We start from the raw sequence: 26,554 nt of genomic DNA, 5'->3' as shown, positions 1-26,554 counted from the left end.
ATTGCAGCCTCAGCCTCCTGGGCTCAAGTGATCCTCCTGTTTCAGCCATCTGGGTAGCTGGGACTACAGGGACATGCTGCCACACCCAGATACTTTTTAAATGGGGTTTTGTATGTTGCTCAGGCTGGTCAAGCAGTTCTCCTACCTTGACCTCTCAAAGTGCTGGGATTACAGGTGTGAGCCACTGTACCCAGTTCATATGGTTTAATTTTTTAAAATTATAGTAAGAGTATCTGCTTCTAAGAAATGAATATACATACTAAATATACTTAATTTTACTTTTGCCAAAGAGAATTTAAACTTATCTCTTCTTACAATACATTGGCTTGTTAATTTTACTGTAAAGACATTTACCCCAGTAAGTTCGTTCACCTTTTCCTTCCTTTCCTCCTCCTCCCCCTCCTCCCCGCCTCCTCCTCCTCTTTCTCCTCCTCCTCCTCCTCCTCCTCTTCCTCCCTCTCCCCCTACCCCTCTTCTTCTTCTTTCTTCTTTCTTCTTCTGAGATGGGTCTCATTCTGTCATCCAGGCTGGAGTGCAGTGGAGCCATCACAATTCACTGTAGCCTTGAACTTCTAGGCTCAAGTGATCCTCCCACCTCAGCCTCCCAAGTAGCTGGGACTATAGGCGTATGCCACTGTGCCCAGCTAATTTTTAAATTTTTTGTAAAGACAGGGTTTTGCTTTGTTTCCCAGGTTGCTCTCAAGCTCCTGGGCTCCCACCTTGGCCTCCCAAAGTGCTAGGATTACAGGTGTGAGCCCTCATGCCCAGCTTTCCTTTACCTTTCTTTTCAGTAGTAAAATTTCTTTTTTCTTAGGTTGTGGTGAAGTTTTAGACCATGTTTACAATAAGTACAGGGGCACAGCCCCCAATCGTGTTTAAAATATGTGAAGTATCAGGGGCAGAAGTTAGCATCTCTAATAAGTCTAAATTCCCTCAGATTTGCTTTATAGGAAGTATATTAAGGACATTTTCCAAAGCATTTGCATTCAACTGATATATGATATTTTATATCGCTGCCTTATTAAAATATAGATGAATTCTTGAAATTATTGATCTTTTTTTTTTTTTTTTAATGGATTCTCACTGTGTTGCCTGGGCTGGAGTGCAGTGGTGTGATCTCGGCTCACTGCAACTGCCGCCTCCTGGGTTTAAGCGATTCTCCTGCCTCAGCCTCCTGAGTAGCTGGGATTACAGGCACCTACCACCATGCCTGGCTAATTTTTGTATTTTTTTTTTTTTTTTTTTTTTTTTTGGAGATGGAGTTTCGCTCTTGTTACCCAGGCTGGAGTGCAATGGCACGATCTCGGCTCACCGCAACCTCCGCCTCCTGGGTTCAGGCAATTCTCCTGCCTCAGCCTCCTGAGTAGCTGGGATTACAGGCATGCGCCACCTTGCCCAGCTAATTTTTTGTATAATTTAGTAGAGACGGGGTTTCACCATGTTGACCAGGATGGTCTCGATCTCTTGACCTCGTGATCCACCCACTTCGACCTCCCAAAGTGCTGGGATTACAGGCATGAGCCACCGCGCCCGGCCCAATTTCTGTATTTTTAGTAGAGACGGGGTTTTGCCATATTGGCCAGGCTGGTCTCAAACTCCTGACCTCAAGTGATCCACCTCCCTCTACCTCCGAAAATGCTGGGATTACAGGTGTGATCAATTTTTAATGAATGAAATAACTTAAGATGAAAGATGAGTAATTCCTTTTTCAGTAATATAGTAGATTAGATATTCAGAGAAATCCCTTCTGGCTAGAACATTTTTAAATGAATCTAGGAATGGGAAAATATGTATGAGCACATATACATATAAAATTCTAGAACTACTGTAAGAAAAATAATTGGAGTCCTGAAATAATCAGAAAGCATGATTTCATAAGCTAGGGAAAGTCCTGAAGGTAGCAGTGGTTCTGAGGGTTTCTTGTAGGATTAGAGTGAATTGGAGGGACAGGAGACAAGTAATACTAAGCTTAGTGGAAGGTCCTGTTGGAGAATGTCCCAGATGGAATTGGGACCCGAGAGGGTGCAAGTCTTCAGTACATGAGTAGAAAAAAGATGTCCTGCATACAGAGACTTGCCTCTTACTGTCTTGGATCTGGCTGGAGAGGGGAAGGAAGCCTCCCGTGTAATTGCCTAAGCAGCCACCCATACTCACAAAGATTTGCAGTCAGATTTCATATTACCTGTGAGGACTGAAAGTCTCGAAACTGGAAACTTAGTTGAAAGTATTCCCATTTGATTGTCGTCCCCAGTGTCTGGGAGAATCAAATTCATACCTCTATAGAAACACACTTTTTAATTAGTTAATTAATTAATTATAGAGACAGGGTCTTGCCATGTTGCCCAGGCTGGTTGTGAACTCCTGGGCTCAAGCAGTCCTCCTGCCCCAGCCTCCCAAAGTGCTGGGATTATAGGCATGAGCCACCATGCCTGGCCAAAACACACTTTGTAGCCAGACCTTAAAGAGTTTTAATAGAGGAAGTTGCAAGAAATGTGAATTTGCATAAGAAAATAAGCAGCTATGAGTTAGGAGGGACAGATTCTATTTTCCAGATATAATATTTCCCAACTCCTGCTCTTCTAGAACCTTACCATTGTACTATTGAGAAGTAGAATCTCTTTCTGTTGAACCTGGGCAGGCCTTTGTGACTGCTTTGACCAAAAGAATATGACAGAAGTGACAATATGTCATTTCTGAGGCTAAGTCATACATATACCACACATTTCTTTATTCTCTTGGGATGCTTATTCTTGGAACTCATCATCATGCTCTGAAGAAGCCCATGGAGAGATCCATATGGAAAGGAACTGAGGTCTCAGGCCAGTGGCACCAGCTCTAAGCTCCCCGCTGATGGCCAGTACTGACTTGCCAGCCTAGTAAGTAAGCCATCCTGCAAGTGCATCCTTCACTTCTCTGGCAAGCTGCCCTGGGTGATGCCTTGTGGAGCAGAAGCAAGTTCTCCTCTCTAAGCCCTGAACAGATTGCTAATTTGTGAGCAAAATAAGTGATTATTGTTGTTTTAATCCACTGAATTTTGCAGTGATTTGATATGCAGTGATAGGTAACTAAACATTGGTGGTAACCATGAGTCTCATAAAGTCTACAGATGTTTAAAGAAATAAAAGAGGAGGTTAAAAATATGATGAGGAGACTCTTAAAACCGATTAGGAAAATATGGAAGAAGAACTCAGTCTCTGTAGAACTTCTAGAAATAAAAAACATATGGATGCCCCAGACTTATGATGGTATGATTATAACTTTTCTTTCTTTTTTTTTTTCCAAGACTGTGTCTTGCTCTGTCACTCAGGCTGGAATGCAGTGGAATCTCAGCCAACTGCAGCCTTGACCTCCTGGGCTCAAGCGATCCTCCCATCTCAGTCTCCCGAGTAGCTAGGACTACAGTCATGCACCACTACACCCAGCAAGTTTTTTTATTTTTAGTAGAGACAGGGTTTTACCGTGTGGCCCAGGCTGGTCTTGAGCTCCTGAGGGCAAGTGATCTGCCCACCTAGTCTCCTAAAGTGCTGGGATTATAGGCAGGAACCACCTTGCCTGACCTGATTTCACACAAGCTGTGAAAGTGATATTCATTCAGTAGAAATTAAACTTCAGTACAGTATTCATGAGCTATTCAGCACTTTATTGTAAAATGGGCTTTGTGTTAGAATTCAAGCTTGTCCAACCCACCTTGCTTTGTTTTGTTTTAGGCTTTTAGCAGTCTGAAGCCATGGTTTTTAGTTTCTGTCTCTAGTGATAAGCAGAAAAGAGGGTTGAGGAAAGGGTTTACTGGATTAACCAGAAACAGGAGCTAAGAACCCATGCCTGTGTTCTCTCCCTTAGACACCCCTGTAAGATGATTTTGCTTAATTGTAGGCTAACGCCAGTGTTCTGAGCATATTTAAGGTGGACTAGGCTATGATGTTTGGTAGGCTAAGTGTAGTAAATGACTTAGTGATATTTTCAACTTATGATGGATTTATAAAGACATAAGCCCCTTGTAAATTGAGGAGCATTTGTAGTTGAAAAATACAATGGAAAGAGGATACAGAGTAGAGTAAATTAATGAAGTGGAAAATAAATATGAGGAAAATTTCTAGAATTTAGTACAGAGAAAGAAGAGATGGAACATATGAGAGGTTTAGTGACAGAGAAAGAGATGATAACATATATGTCTGGTCTAATGGATCCCAAACTTTTTAGATCTTAGGACCCCTTATGCTCTTTGTTTTCTTTTTTTGGAGACAGAGTCTTGCTCTGTTGGCCAGGCTGGAGTGCAGTGGCACGATCTCAGCTCACTGCAAACTCCACCACCTGGGTTCAAATGATTCTCCTGCCTCAGCCTCCTGATTAGCTAGGACTGCAGGTGCTTGCCACCACGCCTGGCTAATTTTTGTATTTTTAGTAGAGATGGGGTTTCGCCATGTTGGTCAGGCTGGTCTTGAACTCCTGACCTCAAGTGATCCGCCCGCCTCGGCCTCCCAAAGTGCTGAGATTTCAGACGTGAACCACTGCACCCATCCTACTCTTAAAAATTATTGAGGACCCAAATTGCTTTTGTTTATGTGAGTTACACTTATAATTTGGTCACATTTTTGCATATATGTTATAGTTCAATTAAAAGCTTACTTTTTTAAAAAAGATAACATCATAGAGTGAGAAGAGCCACAACTTGAGAGATGTACTGACAAAGATTTGTTATCCAGAATATAAAAGAACTCCTCAAATAAAAAAAATTAGAAAAAGTGGCAATAGGAAAGTCATGAAAAAGTTAATTTTGCAGGAGTAGAAACAAATGGTCCGTGAACATATAAAAGATCCTTAACCCTTTTAGTAATCAAGAAAATGCAAATTAAAGCAGCGAGTAACTGTCTATCTCCTGCTTGCCCCATTCCCCCCAACCAAACAGGGAAAAATGAAAAATAAAATCACAGTTATTAGAGATGATATGGAGCAGTAGGAACAGTTCTACCGTTGGGTACCTCCATTTTGAAAAACAATTTGGTGCTTTACCTAGTGATGCCTAGATATGTTCCCTAGTGAAATTCTTGCACACATAGCTTAAGAGACATATGTAAGATTATTTAAAATATTGTTCATAGTAGCTAAAAACAACTCAAATATCTCGCAACTGTAAAGCATAAATATAATGGGTATATTTATAAAAGGATGACCGTTGAGCATAAAGTGAATTAAGTGCCACTATATGCATCTTCATAGAGAAATATTCCAAAATAGCTGGGATCAAAAAAGGCAGTTAGAAATAATAAGTATAGGCTGGGTGCAGTGGCTCAAGCCTATAATCCCAGCAGTTTGGGAGGCTGAGGCAGGAGGATCCCTTGAGCCCAGGAGTTCAAGACCAGCTTGGGCAACATAGCAAGACCCTTTCTCTACAATGAATTTTAAAAGTATTATCTGGGCATGGTTGCGTGTACCTGTATTTCTAGCTACTCAGAAGGCTGAGGTGGAAGGATCACTTGAGCTGAGAAGTTCAGAGCTACAGTGAGTAATGCTCATATCTCTGCATTCCATCCTGTACATCATTGTGAGACCCTGTCTCAAAAAAAAGAAGTATGATTCTATTTGCATAAAGTTTAAATGCAGGCAAATCTAAACAATATGTTGTTTGGAGATACATATATGGTAAGATTATAAAGAAAAGCAAATGAACAAACTTGAGGATGGGAGGATGGCGGTTTTCTTGGAGTGGGATAGGGTGGTGCTGTGGAATGAAAGGGTATGTGGGAACTATGGTTTCAGTATGACATATTTTACAGTAAAAATTTTTATAATTATGTTATTGAAAGGAATCCTGAAGTTTTTCTTTTTCTGAAGAAGACTTTTGTTAATGCAGATAGTAATTCTTAATCTTTTGGCATATGCTCTTGCACTTAAAATTTTACAGTAAATATATTTTGAATTTTTTTCCAGAATTTCTTTATATCAACCTTGCTAAGTAGAGAGCGTGTCTAGGAAGAAGGTGAAACTAGGAGAATTCATCCACAAGTTCAACTTCAATGGTTGTAGCCTTAGAATGAGAAATTAGGCCTTTTATTCTACCTGTCTTAAAATTGGCTTATTATTATTGTTAAAAACAAAAGACTGTTTCTTAGTTTGTTTATGTTTGCTTTTTGTTCAGGAGCAGAAGCACTCTTTTGCCTCTAGCCCTAACTTGAATCTGCTGTTTGTTAAAAACCTCCATGAATTGACATCTTTTCCTTTTCTGAAGGAATGTGAAACCCAATAATTATACACAGACCTGACCTACTTTGGAGGAACCAGAGGACAAAGGAACTCTAGATTTCTTTGTCTTTTTTTGACTGAAAAGCAGAGATTTTTGGGAGGTGAGGGGCCTATATCTATTCTTCTTTGAAGAGCCCAACACACATAAGAAGTTCATGACTGGGAATAATGGCTCATGCTTGTAATCTCAGCACTTTGAGGGGCTGAGGAGGGAGGATGCCTTGAGACCAGGAGTTCAAGACCATTCTGGGCAACATAACAAGACTCTGTCTTTGTAAGGAGGGAAGGGAGGGAGGCAGGGAGAAAGGGAGGAAGAAGAAAGAAGTTTCCCATTGTGTGTGCTGCTTGTAGGCTAGTGGACTTGATTCTAATGAAGCCTTTGCATGTCTGCTGATCTGGAAATATTTGGCCTTTTCCCAAGGCTCTATGGCTTTGGGAAAATAAAGATTAAATACCTATTTACTTGTTTTTATTTTTAATTGTCCTATTTTATAAGTTTGATTTTTGTAAACACTTCAGCTCTTTTTAAAAAGAAATATTTGGAATATAAACACATACTCTCATATTACTTAATGAATCAGTTGGATGACTAGTCCAAACTATTATTCCATTTAGTTATCATTGTCACTGCCCTGTAACCTATTTTAGTTCTGTCTTAGTTATATTTACCTGTTGTTATTTTGCTAATTTGATAGTTTATTGTAAAAACCAATTTTTAATATTTGTCTACTGGCTTCTTTTTAAATACAGAAAAATTATTCCAAACCATGATCAGAAATCTTTTTATCTGATTCATTAACAGTTACTAAAATACCACAACTGGGTTCTGGGTCCCAGTCCCTGTAGGGTTGCTCACACGACTTCACTAAACACCAGCCTTAACAGAGGAAGATGACTATCAATAACTGGAATATCAAGAACTAGAATAAACAAGATAATGTGGTCCTGGCATACATAAATGGGATAGATTCAAGAATTCAGAAATAAAACCTTACATTTATGGTCATTTGACTTTTGTTAAGTCTGTGAAGAGAATTCAATGGAGAAAGAAGAGTCTTTTCATCAAACAGTGCTGGAATAAATGTATATTCACATTCAAAAGAATGAAGTTGGACCCTTTGCTTTACACTATGCAAAAAATAACTTCAGTTAGACCATAAAACTCTTTTCTTAGAGTTTTATGCTTTTGGCTCTCAGACATGAAGAGAAGAAAACATAGGAGCAAATCTTTCTGATTTGGAGTTAGGCAGTGGTTTTTTAAAATAGATTACCAAAAGCAGAAGGGACAGAGGGAAAATAGATAAATGGACTACATCAAAATTAAAAACTTTTGTTCTACAGGCAATATCATCAGAAAAGTGAAGACAATCCACAGAATGGAAGAAAATATTTTCAAATCGTACATCTGATAAGGGATGGACTTGTATCCAGAACATATAAAAACTCTTACAACTGAATAGTAAAAAGACTAATAATTTTAAAATAGAGGAAAGATGTAAATGTGTAATGCCCCTCAAAATGTATGCAGTTGGTCAACAAACACATGAAAAGATTCTCAGCATCATTAGTCATTAGGAAAACACAAAATCCACAATGAGATACCACGTATCCACTAAGATGGCTGTAATAAGAAAAGATGGACAATAACAAGTGTTGGTTAGGATGCTGGAAAGTAGAACTTTCTGGCATTGCTGGTAAGAGAGAATGTAAAGTTATGCAGCAGCTTTGTCATTTCTTAAAAATGTTTCATGTTCCAAAAAATGTTAAATGTGGAATTACTATATAACCCAGCAATTCCACTGCTAGATATAAACCCAAGATAAATGAAAACACATCCACATAAAAATTTTATGAATGTTCATAGCAGCATTAATCATAACAGCCAAAAAGTAGAAATAACCCAAATGTCCATCAACTAAAGAATGGATAATTAAAATTAATATATCCATACAATGGAGTATTATTTGGTAATAAAAAGTAATGGAGTACTGATACATGCTGCAATGTGGGTGCCCCTTGAAAACATTATGCCAAGTGAAAAAAGCAAGTCACAAAAGGACCACATATTGTATGATCTCATTGAGATGAAATATTTAGTATAGGCAAATTTATAGAAAGAAAGTAGATTAGTGGTTGCCTAGGGCTGGTGGAAGGATAGGGCTGGTAGAGGGATAGGAATGAGTAGTGACAGCCAAACAGGTATGAGCTTTCTTTTAGAACAAAAATATTCAGTTAGATTGTGATGGTTGTACTATCCTGTGAATATGCAGAACACATTGAATTTTACACTTTGAATTGGTGAATTGCATGGTATGTGAATAATATGTCAATAAAGCTGCTTTAAAAAATAATGAAGAACTAGAATACAAGGAAAGCAGGGAAATTCTTGCTGAGGAGAAATACTAATATGATTATTTCTCTTGTTAGTGAATTTCATGTCCTTGCTCTGGCTAAGTATTTTTGAATTTTTAAAAAAGTCTACTTTCAGGAAGAGTTTCAGTTATCTTTAACAAAAGATCAATAGATTAAAACAAATGTAAAAGAATTAGAGCCAAATAGTGTAGGGAAGAAGAGAGATAGATACTATTTTACCAGAAAACTTAGGCTAACTAGAGCTACCACAGTTGACTTAGCTTTTGCTTTCTGGCAGTATAGGCAAGCAATAAAAAAAACAAACAAACATGAATTTCTTAACTTATATGATTAAATAAAAGAAAAAAATCCAATTGAGAAAACCTGTTTCCCAGCATCACACTGTAAGTCAAAACTTAATATCCTGTGACTTGATATCAGGTTCACAAAACTATGTCTAAAAAAAGTTTCTTTCAATAGTAAATTTTTAAAAAGATTCCAAGGCCAGGTATGGTGGCTTATACCTATAATCCCAGCACTTTGGGAGGCCAAGGCAGATTGCTTAAAGCCAGGAGTTTGAGTCCAGCCTGGGCAATATAACAAGACCCTGTCTCTACAAAACAAAACAAAACAAACAAACAAAAAAACCCAAAAACCCCATGGTGGCACATGCCTGTGGTCCCAGTAGCTCGGGAGGATTTGAGGCCAGGAGGTTGCGGTTATAGTGAACTGTGATTGTGCCACTGCACTCCAGTCTGTGTGACAGAGTCAGCCCCTGTTTCAAAAGGAAAAAATAAAAAGGTTCCAAAATGTCTTTAATGTGGAAGTCCATTTTGACTCTGGATATATATCTAGTGAGTCTAGTGAAAAATGTTGTTTGTTAAGCATTCTGGTTACTTGAACTGACAGAAAGCAGAAAGCTGTTCTTCAGCCTGGTGTCTCCAACATTAAATAGAAGTTTCCTAACAAAACTGTTTAAGACTGAATTTGAATGTAGTGCCAGAAAAACAGAGCATTCCATTATGATGTTTGAAATAAACTATTTTAGAATAGTTTTAGGTGTACAGAAAAATTGCAGATATGGTACAGAGATCCCAGATACCCCCACGATCAGTTTCCTCTATTCTTAATAATTTTACAGTAATATGATAAATTTGTCATAATTAATGGACCAATATTGATACATTATTATTAACTAAAGTTCACACTTTACTCAGATTCCCTTAGTTTTTACTGAAATGTCCTTTTTCTGTGTCAGCATCTTGTCCAGGATACCATATGTCATTTAGTTACCATGTCTCTTTAGGTTTCTCTTAGCTATGACAGTTTCTCAGACGTTTCTTGTTTTTGATGACCTTGATAGTTTTGAGTAGTACCTAGTCAGATATTTTGTAGAATGCCCCTCAGTTGGAATTTGTCTGATGTCTTTGTCATGATTAGACTGGGATCATAGGTTTTGAGTTAAGATAACCAAGGTAGAGCGCCATTTTTATCACATCATACCAAAGGCACATACTATCAACACGACTTACTGTGCTAACCTTGATGCTCACCTGGTTGAGGTAGTATTTGTCAAGTTTTTCCACTGTAAAGTTGTGCCTTTTCTCCCCTTTCATATTATACTATCTGGAAGGAAGTCGTTAGATGCACATGCTTTTGATAGCATTTTTTGCAATTGACAAAAGTAGCTTTGGTAAACTAAGGAGCCTGACATGTTTACTTTTCCAGTGGAGAGCTTACCTATGTTTACATAGAGTTTGCTGGAATCTCTACAAGTAGGGCTAAAGCAATGCTTTTCTCAAGAAAGAGCTTTAGTTTTGTTCACATGCTTGAACTCTTGCTTGAAACGGCTACAGTTCTGTACTATAAATTATGGAAGAGATTTCCTTGGCCTAGAATTTCTTGGAGATGAGAGTTGCCTATGCTACTAGAACCATGAGCTGTAAGTTTTCTATTAGTATGTAGCAACCTACCACAAATTTAGCAGCTTAAAGCAGCACATATTTACTGTCTTAACAGTTTCCATGGGTCTTGAGTCCTGGCATGGCTTGGCCGAGCCCTCTGCCCAGGGTCACAGAAGGCTATAGCCTTGTCACCTGGAGGCTTAACTGGGGAAGAAGTTACGAGATCATTCAGGTTGTTGGTAGAATTGCTTTATGAGCGAGGATCCCAGCTTTTTGCTGGCTCTTGGCTGGAGGTCCTGAAGAGACTGGTCCTAGAGAGACTGCCCACAGTTCTTTGATGACACCCACAGTTCCTTTTCCTGTGGGTTTCTCTAACATGGCCCTTTATTAAGTTCTCTAGCACCACTTGGAAGAAAGGGAGGATATTACATAAAGGCATGAATAGGTCTGTCATTGTATCTGTGTGTGAGAATCATTGGGGGCCAGTCACTGTTGGGTCTGTTTGTCACACATAATATGACTTCTTTTATTTTTGTTTTTAATTTTTTGTGGGTACATAGTAGGTGTATATATTTCATAATACGGCTTCTGAAGAAAATATTTAATTTTGAGTAGGACTGCATCCAGTAAGTCTGTCTTGTTGAAAATTAGTCACAGAGTATATCCCAAATATTAGTTTAACCCAATAGAGCTGGTTGCAGTAAAAGGAATAAACTTTACTTTTTAAAATAATTGCTACAAGGTTAAATGAAGATAGGTAGAGATGTTCAGTGGAGCATACTAGCTGGGGATGAAGAAAAAAGTTGGAGGATAGGTGAAATACTGTGAGATGTTTTCCTTGTTTCCAAGTTTTGCTTAAGTCTGATGCTGTTGGTCATCCATTCTTTTATTAGTCAGCTAGCTGTGTTTTATTTAACAACTCATTACCATAAAATCTAGTTTTGAGAAGCAGCAAAACATAATGTAGTTAAAGGCTCAGGTTCTTGAGCTCAACTGTCTGGGTTCAACTCCTGCCTCTGCTATTTAGTACTGTATATCCAGGGCACATAACTTCATTGGTGTGTGCCTCAAAAACATCTATAAAATGAGAATAATAGTACCTACTCCATAGAGTTGTTGTATGGATTAAGAGTTAATGCCTATAATTATTCCTCATTTTTTTCAAGTGTGGTAATGGTATCATGGTTATGTTTTAAAAAAGAGAGGGACTCCTGTTTGAGGTATATCGAAGTAGTTACAGATGAAATGATACGGTGATTGGGATTTTGGAAGAACTTGGTAGACGTATAGATAAAACAGAATTGGCTATGAAGTAATAATTCTTGAAGCTGATTGATGCTTTAATGATTTTACTCTGCCTACTTTTGTTTATATTTGAAAATTTTCATTACAAAAAGTAGGAAAAAAATTTAGTGCCTTGGCACATATTAGGTGTTCAGCACATTTTAGCTATTCTTATTATGCTTATATTTTATATATTGGAACTTGATGATGTTTGGCTGACATTGCGTTATGCAACATTTCTTAGACTTGGATTCTTGATTCTATGTTCATGTCTTTCTGGTATAGTTGTAATTTATGCTTTAATTAATGTGACCTACTTCACATTCCATTTAATTTAGTCTGCCATTGTTTGTTCCATAAGTGGAATGGAAGTTAATGTCAATATTCTTATTTAGTGTTTCTAGTTTTAATACTAGGAAACATTGACTTTACCAATAGTGAAAATATTAGCAAATGCCAAGGCTTTTCTGGGCAAACAGTGATATTATGCTTTAGTTTAATGTATTTAATTGCTGTTTAATTGAGGAAAGACACACTCACCAAGGTTATCTCAAATGTGGTAGATGTGTTTTTCTTTCTTATTATCATGTGGTCCTACATTATATAGCACTATAAAACTAGATGACTTCCGGATGGGCACAGTGGCTCATGCCTGCTTTGGGAGCCGGAGGTGGGAGGATTGCTTGAGGCCAGGAGTTCCAGAGCAGCGTGGGGAAGATAGCAAGACCCCTTCTCTTGAAAAAAATTAATTTAGCTGGGTATGGTAGTACCCAACTGTAGTCCTAACTACTCAGGAGGCTGAGGCAGAGGATCACTTAAGGCCAGGAGTTTGAGGCTACAGTGAACTATAATCACATCACAGCACTCCAGCGTGGTCAACAGAGCAAGACCCTGTCTCTAAAAGAAATAACAAATACAGCCAGGCATGGTGGCTTATGCCTGTTACCCCAGCACTTTGGGAGGCTGAGGCGGGGGGATTGACTGAGCTGAGGAGATTGAGATAAGCCTGGACTATAGCGAGACCTCATCTTTACAAAAATAAATAAGTAAATAATAAACAAATAGATAAAAGAAAATAAACGAAATAATAACTAAAACTAAATGGCTTGATTACTTTATCCAAGATCGAGAGTTATATGACTAGTAGTGATTCTGATTTATGTGAATGAACCTTTAGAACTTAAATGTCAATTTAAAAATTTTAAAAAGTCAAAATCCAAGTCTTCCAGAGTTTGAATTAGGAATTGGCACAGTGAGAACCTTATCTTGATAACTCTGCTTGCTTGCTTGCTTTTTTATAATCAGGGTCTCTCACTCTGTCACCCAGGCTAGGAGTGTAGTGGTTTGATCACAACTCACTTCAGCTTTGACCTCTGGAGCTCAAATGATTCTTCTGCCTCAGCCTCCCAAAATGCTGAGACTAGAGGCACATGCTACCATGCCCGGCTAATTTAAAAGTTTTTTTTTGTAGAGACAGGATTACACTGTGTTGCCCAGGCTGGTGTGAAGGTCCTGGGCTCAAGTGATCCTCTCACTTTGGCCTCCCAAAGTGCTGGGATTGCATGTGTGAGCCACCGTGCCCAGCTGATAACTCTGCTCTCAAGTCATTTAATAGATGAAAACATTGAGGATTAGAGAGGTAAAGTGATTTTCCCAAGGTCACAAACATATCTTAGAGATACAGCTGGAAATTGAACTCTCAGTCTCAGCACCCACTCCATTCCTCTTTTTGCTGTCCCAGTGATTTCCAAACTGTTCTACAGAGCCCTAGGCTTCTAAAAAGTTTTGTCTATCTCTGAACCTTCTACTCAAGTTTAACCAGGGTGAATACCCTTTTCCTGTCTTATGTATTAGGGTTTATATGTGATTTTGGTCAGAGGGAAAAAGGTTCTAGTGCTGTGTGTGATCCTTTTTATATCCTTCCTACACACTGAGCTTCTTATTCTGTGTTGAATATCCCTTATCCAAAATGTTATGTTTCATATATACCTTTTACACATAGCTTCTTATTCTGTGCTGTTTTCTACCCAGAAAAGTACATTTGATTCATTGAAGGGATTTTTTTTTAACTTAATTTCAAAAAATGCCAACTTGATCTATCAAGAAACCTGTGACCCAGAGACCTCAGGAAAATTTCATCAAGACTTTTGAATATGGAAGGATAATTAGTTTTAGAATGACGTTGTTATGAGTTAACATTTTACTTTCTTCTAGCTGTCTACGTTTTCATTTTCTCATCTCATAAATCTCATTCCTTGTGATTTTTTGGGGGGGAAGGTATTACTTACGGTCTCTTATTTTCCTAAAACAATATTTATGCAAATATGTCTATCTTAAATGAAAGTTTCTGATATCTAGAGATTCTTTTGGGTCTCATTGGGAACGAATTAAGGGTCATGTTAATTGGCTTAAAAGTAGTATTGTCATGAGACATGAAAGAGGGGCTAATAGTATAATAGTTTGGTTTTAACTTAAATTGTGGCTGCTTTCAATGATTTTTAAAACCCCTCAGTGTTATTAACTATATACTCAATACTTCAATGAGTTGATATACAATTACGACAGTTTCCTTTACATAAAATCATTGGTTCTATCTTAGCATTTGAAATTCTACACTTGTACTCTAATGCGAATTTGGGACCATCAGAGAAGGTCAGTATTTAGGATGTCTGTAATCCTGCTACAGGAAAGCACAATTTTGTTAAATGTTAACTCTGTTACATTAAGCATATACTTAATGTAGCTCTCTTTTGACATTTAATGTGGCTATGTCTAACCCATATAATGATTTTATATTTCAGTGGAACCATTTTCAGTGTTTTCTATGGCATTGTTATTTATCAGTAGTCCCCTTCCCACCTTTAAATCAAATATCAGAAATTTGGCTTGGTGCGGTGGCTCACACCTATAATCCCAGCACTTTGGAAGGCCAGGGCGGGCAGATCACTAGGTAAGGAGTTCGAGAACAGATTGGCCAGCATGGTGAAACCCCGTCTCTACTAAAAATACAAAAAATTAGCCGGACATGGTGGTGCGCGCCTGTAGTCCCAGTTACTCGGGAGATCGAGCCAGGACAATTACTTGAACCTGGGAGGTGGAGGTTGCCCTGAGCCAAGACGGTACCACTGCATTCCAGCCTGGGTGACAGACAATCTGTCTCAAAAAAAAAAAAAAAAAAAATCAAATATTTGAGAATTAATTAATGTTTACTATTAGACTTTCAGGGATTGATTTAAGCTACTTAAATTACACTATTCATCACATGAAATGCAAACATTCATTATGGAAATGACATTTGTTTGACTTGAAAATGTGATGATTACTAAATATAAGGAACTCATCAAAACTGGAATAAATGCACAAGCCATTGCACAAAACATTCCATTTTGATGGAATCCCAGAGGGGCATTATCTCTCAGCTCTGGTGGTATGTAACTGTCCTTAGGAAAACTCCTCAGAAGGTAGTTGGTGCCATGTTCCTGATGGGCACAGGGAGGCTGGCCTCTTACTCCAGGCTGCATAGGGAAAGTAGCCTGGTATCATCAGCATTCAGACTAGAAATGCATGATTTCACAATGATGCACATCTTGACAAACAGTGAGCACACTGCTGGCATCTAAGGATGCCTTGCAAGTGAGACTTTCAGAAATAGGATAAAATGCTATCTGAAAATGGATACTGCTTCCTGTTTTTCTTTAGTTTTCATTATCAAATAATTGGAAGATACCAAGAGATGAGGGATTTAGGATAGTTATTCCACTGTTTCTGTTTCCTTGGATCACTCACCTCCTGCTACTGCACACAGACTGTGTTATTAGCCCTTGGGGGCACACTGATGTAATTTAAAACAATTTAAAATATGAACTGTTGCTGATTTTGTTCAACAGGAACAGAACCACATTGTAAGGTTAGCAAGATACCCAATATAATAAATCTCCATAGGGGAAGTTTAAGAAAATTATGTTATGCCAGTTGAGTTCAGTTCTCTTTTCAGCTGGAGCTTTAAGTCTTTGAGCGTTCTAGGTGCTACATGTAAATGTGCTTAACAGTACACAGGCTTCTTGACAAATGCTGTTCTTGGGAAGAGTGCAATTCTTCTGTGAGTCTGTGTTATTTCTACCTGTGAGTCGGCATTCCAGGAAAGAGTAGCATGTACTCATTAAGAAAATTCATCTTGAAATTTATTCAGCTTTTTGTCTCCTTAGAACCTCATATTCAGGCCATCTTGCCAAGTTCTTCCTGTCTTTCTGCCCTGGGACTAAAATTTCTTCTCTTTTCTTTTCTTTTCCTTTTTCTTTTGGTAGAGTCTCGCTCTGTAACCCAGGTTGGAGTGCAGTGGCACAGTTTCAGCTCACTGCAACCTCCACCTCCCTAGTTCAAGCAATTCCCCTGCCTCAGCCTCCCAAATAGCTGGGACTACAGGCGTATGCCACCATGCCTGGCTAAATTTTTTTGTATTTTTAGTAGAGATGGGGTTTCACCATGTTAGCCAGACTGGTCTCGAACTCCTGACCCCAGGCAATCCACCCACCTCGGCCTCCCAAGGTGCAAAATTTCATTTATTATAGCTTAATTTCCCACCATAACTTGAAATAACTGTTCTTTGGAAAAACTACTTTGGAAATAACTATTACTTTTAAAAAAAATTTTCAAAATATTTCTGTAACAGTTATAGGTTGAATACCCCAATTCAAAAATAAAAAAATGTCCCCAAATCTGGAACCCTTTGAGTGATGACGTGACACCATGTGGAAAATTCTATGCATAAGCACTTAATACAAACTTTTTTTTAATGCACAAGATTATTTAAAATATTGTGTAAAATGACCTTCAAGCTATGTGTAAAAGGTATATATGAAACATAACATTTTGGATAAGGGATATTCAACCTGTATTGTTATTCTTATTGTTCTTATTGTTTTATTTTATTGTTTTGAAACAGGGTCTCCCTCTCACCCAGGCTGGAGTGCAGTGGTGTGATCACAGCCCACTATAGCCTTGACCTCTTGGATTAATATCTTCCCACCTCAGCCTCCTGAGTACTAGGACTACAGGCATATGCCATCATGCCCGGATAATTTAAAAAAAATTTTTTTGTAGAGATGGAGGGTCTTACTCTGTTGCCCAGGCTGGTCTCAAACTCCTGGGATTGCAGTATGAGCCACTGGGCCTGGCCTGTTTTGTCATTATACCACGTTCATAGATAATGTTCTTTGGGTGCCACTTTAAACTATTAGCTCTTGCCCTTTTCTTCCTCATATCCCTAATACTTTTCTGCCCAATCCTTTCTCTCTATTCAGAGCATTTTCTGTTTGTCCTACATTCTTTTTCTGCCCTTCTTCTTTCCTGCTCTTCCCTCTTTTTTTTTTCTTTCTTCTTTTTGGAGACGGAGTCTCGCTCTGTTACCAAGACTGAAATGTAGTGGTGTGATCTCGGCTCACTGCAACCTCTGCCTTCTGGGTTTAAGTGGTTCTTCTGCCTCAGCCTCCCAAGTAGCTGGGACTGCAGGCATGCATCACCATGCCTGGCTAATTTTTGTACTTTTCTTTTTTTGAGATGGAATTTCACTCTTGCTGCCCAGGCTGAATTGCAATGGCACGATCTTGGCACACTGCAACCTCTGCCTCCTGGGTTCAAGTGATTCTCCTGCCTCAGCCTCCCAAGTAGCTGGGATTACAGTCATATGCCACCATGCCTGGCTAATTTTGTATTTTTAGTAGAGATGGGGTTTCTCCCTGTTGGTCAGGCTCGTCTCAAACTCCTGACCTCAGGTGATTTGCCCACCATGGCCTCCTACTCCTAAAGTGCTGAGATTACAGGTGTGAGCCACAATGCCTGGCCTTTTTTTTTTTTTTTTTTTTTTTTTAGTAGATACGGGATTTCACCATGTTGGACAGGCTGGTCTTGAACTCCTGACCTCAAGTGATTTGCCTGCCTCAGCCTACCAAAGTGCTAGGATTACAGGTGTAAGCTACTGCTCCTGGCCCCTTTCGTCTCTTTTTTAGGGCTTTGAGGCATCCTTTCAACAGCTCCTTAACCTTAAAATTAAGCTGTCAATCCTATTCTAATTGTCTGCCTCTTAAACTTCTGCAATTTGGTCAATCTGAAATAAACACCTGAAAATAGAAAATTGAATACCTATGTTTTATAAATCCTGTCTGACTTTCATTTTTATTGTCCACTCTGCCTTTTCCTCCATTCCTTTTTTCTTTAAAAAACATTTTTGTCCAATACATTTAAGTGATAAACCTGTAGGACGAGAGTTGATTTAACCATCTAAAACATTGTTGGCACTTTGTAAATGTTAAAGTAACAATGACAACAGTAATGCCAGTATGCCTGAGAGAGTTGCTCACAGTGTTAGAGACACTCATAGGCCTTCTGTTTTCTGAGAGGATGAATGTCAACCAGATGGGAATTACTGGAACTGAGAAATCATTTTCTTGTCGTCTGTAAAAATTTCTATGTCTTGAATCTCAAGTAATCATCAGAAAATTTCCTTTGCTTCAATACCATTTACTAATTTCGCGCAGTATACCATTTTCCAGTTTACTTTCCGACTTTCAGTAAACTCCCCATTCTCCATCCAGACACTGGAAATGCATGACTATTGTATATTCACCATTTAGTACAGCCCAGAGAAGCACAGAAAAATAAAAGTGCAACTGCTCACCTAAAAAGCACTATGCATTTTATTTTATTTTATTTTATTATTATTTTTTGTTGCCCAGGCAGGAGTGCAGTGGTGCGATCTCGGCTCACTGCAGCCTCCACCTCTTGGGTTCAAGCAATTCTCCTACCTCAGCTTCCAAGTGGCTGGGATTATAGGCACCTGCCATCACGCCTGGCAGATTTTTGTATTTTTACTAGAGACGGGGTTTCACCATGTTGGTCAGGCTGATCTTGAGCTCCTGCCTCGGCCTCCCAAAGTGCTGGGATTATAGGCGTAAGCCACCACGCTTGGCCCACTATACATTTTAAATTATAGTTGTCAGCTACTTTCTGTGGAGTTTGTTGAAAGCTGACTGACCCTTATCTTTGCTGGCTATGTTGAGTCCTCATGTCTCAAGTTGGCTAGCATCCTTCCATCCTAGCCATTCCTTAGGCTTGACAGCTGCATATTTTCTCAGAAACAGTTGTGACTGATATGTATAATGAATAGAATAACCAATTCTTTCCAAATATACATCCTGTTTTGCCCCCTTAGGACTTGATTTGACTATTTGTTACAAGCTGAAATACGGGCTTCAATTAAAACATTGGAAGCCAGGTCTGGTGGCTCATGCCTGTAACCCCAGCACTTTAGGAGGCTGAGGTGGGAGGATCCTTTGAGACCAGCCTGGGCAACATAGTGAGACCGTCACTACAGAAAATTAAAAAATATATATTATCCAGGTGTGGTGGTGTGTCCCTGTAGTCCCAGCTACTCAGAAGGCTGAGGTGAGAAAATAGCTTTAGCCTGCGAGGTTGAGGCTGCAGCGAGCTCTGGTCATGTCACTGCATTCCAGCCTGGGCAACAGTGCAGACATTAGGATCTTCCCAAGAATGTGGCCATCCTACATTCTGACCTTGGTGACGTGGAACATTATTAATCATGGCCGTTTAATGTGTAACAGGTTGCATTAAAGAGTCTAGCTTGTGTTGGTTTGGGGTTCTTTTAAATTTGTTTTCTGACGACAATTCTGTTTTCTAGTAAATTTTAAATAAAAATAGTTTTTCATCAAGGCTGATTCCAAAGGTACTTAAGTTCCTTTCTAGCCAGCTATTCCTAGCTGGGTCCTGTGAAAGCATTACACCCTATAGAAAAAGAAAATTGAGTGACTATTTTTTCAGTTCTTCCAAACATAGTACTGTTCTAGATGCATTGAAGAGAAGTCAGTTCATTATATACAGTGATGCTTTAGGGCAGTTGTTCTCAGAGTTTGATTCAGGGACCCCATAGTCTCCAATTCTTTCAGTGGGTCCTCTAGGTCAAAACCAATTTTATAAAAATGCCACAACATTATTTTCACTTTTCATTCTTACTCTCTCACAGTTAAAAAATAGAGATTTCCGGAGACTATGCTATGTATGATGCTGCAGTTGCTCTGATGACCAAGGGGATATGTGGTTGTATATGCTTGTCTTTTCAATTTTTGTCTTAATTTCTGATTTTTAATTTGATTTCTAAGCAAATATTGAAAGATATTACTCACATAATCAAAACTTATTTGAAGGTTCTCCTAACTCGTAAGAGAAGGAGTCCTGAGAGCAAACAGTTTGGGAACTGCTGTCTTAAGGCTGTAAGACTTATTTCTCTGAGAGAACCCCTCCTGAGAAGGGCTGCACAAGGGCAATGCAGTAAACCAGTAAGTTGCTTAATAGACATTTTAAACATTGAATTAAACTGAGCTCCTAGAATATAACTTTTGAGGCCTTATTTGAGATTTCCTCCCAAGGCAAGTTTGAGCATTGAGAGCCTTTTAACTTGGGCCAAGTTTCTGTGAGATAGATAGTTAGCAATTCTCAATATCAAGTCAACGATTTCAGAAGTTATTTTCAAGGAATACCGCCTTTAACTGGTAGATCAATTATGTAGCTTATTGGCATTATCTAGATAGATCAGTGCTGTCCAATAGTAAGAAGGCCACATATATTATTTACAATTTAAAAATAATCGTATTTAAAAAGCAAAAAGAGGTGAAATTAGTTTTATTATCTTTTGTTTAGTCTAATATATCTAAAATGTTATCATTTCCACATGTAATCAATATAAAAATGTATCAAGGAGATAGTTTAATTCTTTTTTTATTACTGTTTTTGAAATCTGGTATATATTTTACATTTATAGCACATCAGTGTGGATAGTCACATCTGGCTGATGCCTAATGTAGATTACAGATCGAGACCATAAAATAGCTCTAGAGGTGAGCTGAGAATGTTCTAGAATAGATAAGCTTTGTCATAAAAATAGAGAATAAAAATTTTGCTACAGAAAGTATAAAAAAAGCTTACAGTGATAAAATGTTTGATATCTGCCTAAATTTTAAAGACATTTCAAAGAAAGTAGAGCTCTTTCCTTAAAAAAACTTAAAAATAAGCTTTCCTTCAAACTCTAATGTTTTCTCTTTTCTTCTAAAAAGCATACAGTCTGCTCACTATATTCTTTGAAATTACTGAATGTTCATCAGCATAGCAGTGTAAGGAGATGCTCTTTCTCCTTTTGGAAGAATTCGAGCCCTTGTGATCTTTGCATTTCCCTCCTAAGCAGTCCTTTCTTGAAATGTCCATTTGTCCTAGCATATCCCTGAAGCCTTACTAGCTCCTATAGGGCGTTTATTTCTGATGGGGGAAGGGTGGTTTGTTTTGATCTTAATGCTGAACTCTCCCTTAGTTTATTGTCTTTTACTCTGTTGCCTTATCGTGCAAGTGAATTACTGCCTGTTGTGAAGAAGCCATTATTTTTTTTTTCAGCTTCATTCACTATGAACATTATTGTGCTTACAAAAATGAGTTGAGTTAAAAAGAACTGTGTTTTTTAGCAGTGAGAACTAAAAGGGGGAAATAGTAATTTTTCCTCTTATAGAATGAATAATAAAGAACTATGACTTTAAATTTGGCATGATCTAAATTTAATTTTTTCCTACTACATGCCAATTGAGAAAGAATTTGTTGAATGGGAATGTCTTGAGTAGGGAAATTAAGGACTCTCACAATCTGTATCTCTTTAGTAGCATATTTGATACAGTGTCATGTTTAATTAATATTAGAGTGTCAATTTACAAAATCATGCTCTTTGCAAGATAAGAGAATTCTTTGTAGAACAGGCAAACTGAGGAAATACATGGTCTCTTGGTAACATGTTGGAAGTTTTCTTCTTTATTTATTATAATTTTCATATGTGAGTACAATTAGGAAATTAGGAGATTTATAGATTTCCTTTTTTTTTTTGAGTCTCACTCTGTCGCCCAGGAGGCTGGAGTGCAGTGGTGTGACCTTAGCTCACTGCCACCTCCGCCTCCCAGGTTCAAGCAATTCTCCTCCTTCAGCCTCCTGAGTAGCTGGGATTACAGGCACGTGCCACCGAACCCGGCTAATTTTTGTATTTTTAGTAGAGACGGGGTTTCACTGTGTTGGCCGGGCTGATCTCGAACTCCTGACCTTGTGATCTGCTCACCTTGGCCTCCCAAAGTGCTGGGATTACAGGAGTGAGCCACTGCGCCCGGCCAGGAGATTTATATATTTTCAACCCCAATATAAAAACATTCTTTGAGAGTTTAACTTTTCTTTACTTACTAATTTACCTTTATTGTGGACACATTGAATTTTTCAAGCAACTGGTGTGTACCTTACACCAAAACCTTTATTATATAGCCTTCAGTAGTAATCTGTAGCTGTGAGACTCATACTGATTTATCTGTTAAGTATTCTCAAAAGAATTATACCTGTGTGCCAGCCACCTGCTGTCTGACTTTGCAGTTTCTCTATTCCAACTTTATTTTTCTGCTTTTTAGAAAACTCCCACTTTCCAGTTTGCAGCTAAGGTAGGAGCTGAGTTCCCTTCTCCATTAAGTGGTCTTATCAGGCAGTTATGCCATTGCCAAGCAGCACTAAGTGCCCTACTCTCAGGTGTTAGCTAGTAGGTAGGGTTAGCAAGGGGAGCCTGGCAGGCTGTGAAGAAGTAGACCACTGTCTCTCTGGCACAACCCTCAGGGTCAGGTCTTGCCATGGGTTCCATCATATGGCTCCGTGTGACTTTCCTGAATGGAATGCGTTTGTTTTTTTCCAGCTCTGTTCTTTCCATGTTCTTCCCACATTAGCTGGCAGCAGCCAGTTGGTTCTGAATGCTGCCCACAAATTGTTAGCTATTTTGCTTCTTGGTCCCTCAATTTGCCCCTTGAATAAGGAATTGATGTGTTTCAGATCCAGGATTATGTTGCTTAGTGAAGCAAATCTAATCCTTGCCAAGGAATGCCTAAAGTTGAAGGCTTGCTTCCAGAACAAAATAAAATAACAGCAGCAGTACCTGTAATTAACATATATTGCCTGTTTACTGTGTGCCAGGCATTATATTAAGCAGTTTGCATGTTTTAGCTTAGTTAATCCCCAGCATCCCTTTAAAGTAGGTTCGATTATTGCCCACGTTTTCCAGATACGGAGTTGTAGGAAAGTTAAATAACCTGTTCCAGGTTATACATTGAGGGATAGTTCCAAGATTTTGAATCTAAGTAGCTTGATTTCAGAGTCCTTGCTTTCAATGCTATATTCAATTGCTAGGCGGTTTTTTGGAGAAAGGGTCTCATTCTGTTGCACAGACTGCAGTGCAGTGGCAGAATCATGGCTCACTGCGGCCTTGCTAAGCTCAGGCGATAGGCCTAGGCTCATGCAATCCTTCTGCCTCAGCCTCCTGAGTGACTGGGACTACAGGTATGCACTACCACACCTGGCTATTTTTTTATTTTTTATAGAGATGAGGTCTCACTGTGTTGTCCAGGCTGGTCTTGAACTCCTGGCCTCAAGCCATTCTCCTGCCTCGAACTCCCAAAGTGTTGGAATTACAGGCGTGAGCCACTATGCCTGGCTCAGAGCTTCACTTTTCAATGTCTTCTGGAATCTTAACTCTCACTGAAGAGTAGACAGGAGTTTGATATTTTAATCTATTAAAACTTCTTTGTACGTGCCTTCTAAGAACAGATTGTATTAATGCAGTTTTTCCTGAAGAGATAAGATACATTTCTCTTTAAAATTTATGTATTTATTATTTATTATTGTACATATTTATGGGGTACATTTGATATTTTGCTACATGCATACAACATGTAATGATCAAATCAGGGTAATTAGGATATCCATTAGCCCAAAGATTTATCATTTCCTTGTGTTGGTGACATTTCAAACCTCCTTCAGCCATTTTGAAATATGTAATAAATTATTGTTAACTATAGTCAACAAAAGGCATTATTGCTAGTACAGATATTTCTTGACTTATGATGGATTATGTCCCAGTAAACCCATTATAAGTTGAAAATATGGTAAGTCCGAAATGAATTTAATACACTCTATTGTTATTTACCCATGTGATTGTGTGGCTCACTGGGAGCCACAGAATCTCTGTTTACCATAACGAAGGTCCTGTTGCTTCAGAATGCAAATGAAATTTAGAGTGAGTGCCTTGTGAATCAGGGAGGCCTGACTCTATGAATCCGTGTGACCCAGTACTCTCTTGGAGGTAAAAGAGTACAAAAATTTCATAAGTTAACTTTGAAGGCCACTCTTCTTTCCCCAGTTATATTGTACATGCGATCAATCAGTAGTGGGTGGGTAGAGGTGGAAGATTTCAGCCACAAGCCCTAGACAGTTGATGCCCTCTGTTATTAAGATAAATAAATTCCACCTTTTGCACATCATGGCATGCACAGAAAGTTGAGATTGGAGGTGATCCATTATCGCTTGTAACCCATTTCCAACACATCTGTTTGGAAGTTATTTTTTTTCTTTTGAGACAGAGTCTCATTCTGCTGCTGGAATGATCTTAGCTCACTGCAACTTCAGTCTCCCTGGATCAAACTATGCTTCCACCTCAGCCTCCTGAGTAGCTAGGACTACGGGCACATGCTACCATGCTCAGCTAATTAAAAAAATTTTTTTTTAGTAGAGATGGGGTTTCACCATGTTGCCCAGGTGGTCCTGAACTCCTGGACTCAATCAGTCTGCCTGCCTTGGTCTCCCAAAATGCTGGGATTATAGCTGTTTGGCAGCTCTGCTATGGGTATATGTCTCCAAGTGTCTAAGCTTGTTATATTAATGAAAGCATTCTGTACACTACAAGGTGCCATTCACATGTAAGGTTTTATTAATAATGACTATTAAGATCCAGCAATTTGTTCTAGAAAGAGACATTGTGTACCATGGTTTTTGTTTGTTTGTTTGTTTTGGGAGCTGTCCTGAGAGAAGCAGGAGCAGATGCTAGACCAGTTGTGGTGTTAAGGTCTTGTATGTGATCTGGCGCAGTAATGAGAAGTGGAAATGCAAGTGGTCAAGGGTTAAGGTCTTGTATGTGATCTGGCGCAGTAATGAGGAGAAGTGGAAATGCAAGTGGTCAAGGGTTATATGGTCTAAGACTTCTTATAAAAGACCAAGCAGCTGATGAGATTCTCATTAAATTCTCTACCTTCTTCTCTGCCTGTCCCAGTTCTCTCTGTAGTGAAATTCTGCTTTCTTTGTGAAGTCTTTTCCAAACTTTTCTACCTCTTCTCCTATAGGTGAAGGTCATTTGGCATCCTCTATTCTATTATTATACCTGGTACTAGCTCCATTGATTGCACTTCCAATGCTATATTGTTTTCAGTTCCACACATCTTTCTTCCTTATTAGACTGTGATCTCCTTGAAGTTTAGGCTGTGTCTGATTAATCCTTGTAGCTCCAGCCACACTCAGCTCGTTTCATCATAGACCCTCATTAGGCAGGGCTTGAATGCTCTTTGAGTACAGCTGAAATTTGTCTCCCTGTGCTTTTCTCCCATGAATCCTCATTCTAACACCTGAAACAACTTCAAATAAAGTTACTTTTATGCCAGCCATTTATACATCTGAATAATCTGCCAAGTATGGCTCCAAACAGTCTTCATTTCTCTGAGCTAAACATTTTTACTGTTGAAATTTTGTTTCCCTGTTTTTTTCCTCAGTAAGTACTGTATACATTTCCTTTACCTCTCTGGTGCATAGGATCTTAGAATTTTAAGATTTGGAGAGGACTAGAGTTCGACTAGTCTAGGCTCTTCATCAAACCAGTATTGCTTCCAGACTGATTAAGTAATTGAAACTGAGATATAGACATATTTTGGAGCAACACAAATATATTTAAGTATTTCACTGAGGAAGTTTAGATTTAGTAGATTTTTAAAAGTCCTTCATCTTTCATTCTGCATTGAAATGTATTTGCTGATGAGTATCTTATTAAAAAGGAGCACATTGGAAAGATATGTTTAATGATGCAGTGCCTATATGCTAAAGAAAGATCTTCAGATGCTTTTTTATTTTTTTGAGAGACGGAGTCTCTCTCTGTCACCTAGGCTGGAGTGCAGTGGCGCCATCTTGGCTTACTGCAACCTCCACCTCCCTGGTTCAAGTGATTCTCCTGCCTCAGCCTCCAGGGTAACTGGGACTATGGGCACATGCCACCACGCCTGGCTAATTTTTTGAATTTTTAGTAGAAGCAGGGTTTCACCATGTTAGCCAGGATGTTCTCGATCTCCTGACCTTGTGATCCGCCCGTCTCGGCCTCCCAAAGTGCTGGAATTACAGGTGTGTGCCACTGCGCCTGGCACTCTTCAGATTCTTATAACATTATTAAGAATTTGATTCTAAAGCCAAGCTACCTAGGGTTCAGTCCTGCATCTGCCACATACTAGTTGTAAATTATTTAACCTTGGGTTACCTACTTAATCTCTGTGTGCCTCAGTTTCTATATATATAAAATAAGGTTAATGATAATGTGGGTGTTAGGAGGTTTACATGAGATAATACTTGCAAAGCATTAAGAATTATGCCTGGTCCATAGTAAACATTCGGTATATGGAAGCTGCTGCTACTACTATTACTATTATTGAGTTCTACAAGCACCTGGTGAGATGTGAAAAGCCCCTGTGAAACTTCTTATAGAACGCCATGTACTTACGATATAAGCTTCTTGCCTTTTAAAAATTTTCTTTTATTTAAGGCAAGCTTCTTGTCTTTTTTTTTTTTTTTTGAGACGGAGTTTCATTCTTGTTGCCTAGGCTGGAGTACAACGGCGC

The 26,554-nt window shown here is 38.7% G+C and overlaps 1 protein-coding gene across 12 annotated transcripts in view; it reads left to right on the top strand.

Annotated features, from left to right (window-relative positions):
• Positions 1–26,554, top strand: part of SIK3 (SIK family kinase 3) — a 249,269-nt gene that overhangs the window by 99,707 nt on the left and 123,008 nt on the right. The gene's annotated exons all lie outside the window — the stretch shown is intronic.

The sequence above is a fragment of the Aotus nancymaae genome, unplaced genomic scaffold, assembly GCF_030222135.1.
Source record: "Aotus nancymaae isolate 86718 unplaced genomic scaffold, 86718_ANA_hifiasm-v0.15.2.pri h1tg000012l, whole genome shotgun sequence".
In the NCBI taxonomy this organism is placed as follows: domain Eukaryota; kingdom Metazoa; phylum Chordata; class Mammalia; order Primates; family Aotidae; genus Aotus; species Aotus nancymaae.
Note: the sequence above shows the minus strand (reverse complement) of the source record. Positions and strands in the feature narration are given on the sequence as shown.